General features: G+C 41.8%; 1 pseudogene; it reads left to right on the top strand.

Moving 5' to 3' along the window:
* The first annotated feature begins 246 nt into the window (after positions 1-246).
* Positions 247-873, top strand: LOC121466627 (annotated as a pseudogene).
* The last annotated feature ends 1,346 nt before the right edge of the window (positions 874-2,219 follow it).

Genomic DNA, 2,219 nt, shown 5'->3' with positions numbered 1-2,219 from the left:
TGGAAAAGTCCTATTACATATGTGCTTAAATACTGGAGTATTTGTAAATATTCTCTTCTTCACTGGAATTTTTAATAGCTGGAAGTTTCTCAAGAAAACTAGAAGTAGATCTACCATATGACTCAGCTATCCCATTCCTGGGCATATGCCCAAAAGACTTTATGCCTAATTACAGGGACACCTGATCATCTATGTTTTTGTTGTTGTTGTTGCTGTTGTTAAAAATTTGTTATGCAGTGCCGAGCGATGGGCATCTCTCGAGACAAGGGGCACAAGCGCCACAAGACCGGGAGTAAGAGAAAGCCCTACCACAAGAAGTGGAAGTATAAGTTGGGACGGCCTGCGGCTAACACCAAGATTGGCCCTCATCACATCCACACATTCCGTGTGCGAGGAGGCAATAAGAAGTACCGTGCCCTAAGATTGGATGTAGGGACCTTTTCCGGGGGTTCTGAGTGTTGTACTCGCAAAACAAGGATCATTAATTTCGTCTACAAGGCATCCAATAACGAGCTGGTCGCGCCAAGACTCTGGTCAAGAACTGTATCGTGCTCATTGACAGCACCCCATACCGACAGTGGTACGAGTCCCACTATGCACTGTCCCTGGGCCGCAAAAAGGGGGCCAAGCTGACTCCTGAGGAGGAAGAAATATTAAACAAAAAAACAATCAAAGAAAATTCAGAAGAAATACGATGAAAGGAAAAAGAACTCCAAGATCAGCAGTCTTCTGGAGGAGCGGTTCCAGCAGGGCAAGCTTCTGGCCTGTATCGCCTCAAGACCAGGCCAGTGTGGCAGAGCAGATGGCTATGTGCCAGAAGGCAAGGAGCTGGCGTTCTATCTGAGGAAGATCAAAGCCCAGAAAGGCAAATAAACCATCCGTCATAGCTCATGTAATAAAGGTGCTTATTATTCTGTAAAAAAAAAAAAAATTGTTATGTATACAGTGTGTTCTGCCTGCATTTATCCATGTAGGCCAGAAGAGGGCACCAGATCTTATTATGGATGGTTATCAGCCACCATATAGTTGCTGGGAATTGAACTCAGGACCTCTGGAGGACCAGCCTGTGCTCTTAACTGCTGAGTCATCTCTCCAGCCCCCTGACCATCCATGTTGATTTCAGGCATAAGAAGGAAATGGAAGTAGTCAAGATGTCCATCAGTTAATGGATAATGGAGATGAAGTATTTATACCCAATGGACCAGTACTGAAAAATTAAATTACTAAATTTTCAAGTAAATAGATGGAATAAGAAAAATTACTTTAAATAAGGTAACCTAGGTCCAGAAAGACAAGCACCACATGTTCTCTCTCCTATGTGAATCCCAGCATCAATTCTCTAGCTCATTTTAATACAGAGTACCTGTGGAAGCCAATCATGGGCAGAGACAGGAGGAGTATCTTCAGGGAGAAGAGGTAGAAGATCATAGATAAAAGGAAAGTAAAGAGGGAAATAGTATAAGTGAAAGGATTTAAATGGGGATAGAGGTGGAGGTGTTGGAGAGATGAATGTGTGAGATTCTTGGAGTATTAACCAAAATAAATAGAATATAAGGAAACTGCATGGATATTAAGGTATCCTCACTTGTGCAATGATGGCTTGATTCTTCTGGGGTTCCATTTGCTCTCTTACTGGTTTGAGACCTACTCCATTAAGTCTGTGGAATTTAAGTGACAATGAGCTTAGCTAATAACTGAGGTCCATGTAGGTACTAAGTCTCCATAGAGAACTTATTACTAATGAGTAACATAGCAGCCAACTGCCTTTCAAATGCCTATGCTTATTAATATAGAAAAACTTAGTAGCTTCCAAAAAGCCTTTACTTATAATAAACGGTGGTAAACTCAGACTGATAAATGACTTCCCAAGATGTAGATAACTGGCAATGGTTGTGGCTCAAATCCTAAACAAGATATTTAAATCCCTCGAGGAAGCATCACTGAAGAGATGTAGGAAGTGTTTAAGAGCAAGAAGATTGGGTGAAGGGTTTCAAAATGCTACTCTATAGACACGATGCAACAATTGCTAAAATTAACTCACAAAAACTGTAGTTTCCTGCAATGGGACCACACAAGACCAGCCATTAGCGCCAATCAGTCAAGGAAGGGGGAGGTGCTCATGGGACTCTACCCTTTACCTGTGAACTATTTACTGTTGATAGATTCTGAAAGACAGAAAATCGACTTTGGTTGAAAACACACTGACTAGCTTATCGGGC

Source organism: Microtus oregoni, unplaced genomic scaffold (assembly GCF_018167655.1).
Source record: "Microtus oregoni isolate MIOR12 unplaced genomic scaffold, Mior012 000002F_ref0000024, whole genome shotgun sequence".
Classification (NCBI taxonomy): Eukaryota; Metazoa; Chordata; class Mammalia; order Rodentia; family Cricetidae; genus Microtus; species Microtus oregoni.
The sequence above is the reverse complement of the archived record's forward strand: the minus strand, read 5'-3'. Positions and strand labels throughout refer to the sequence as shown.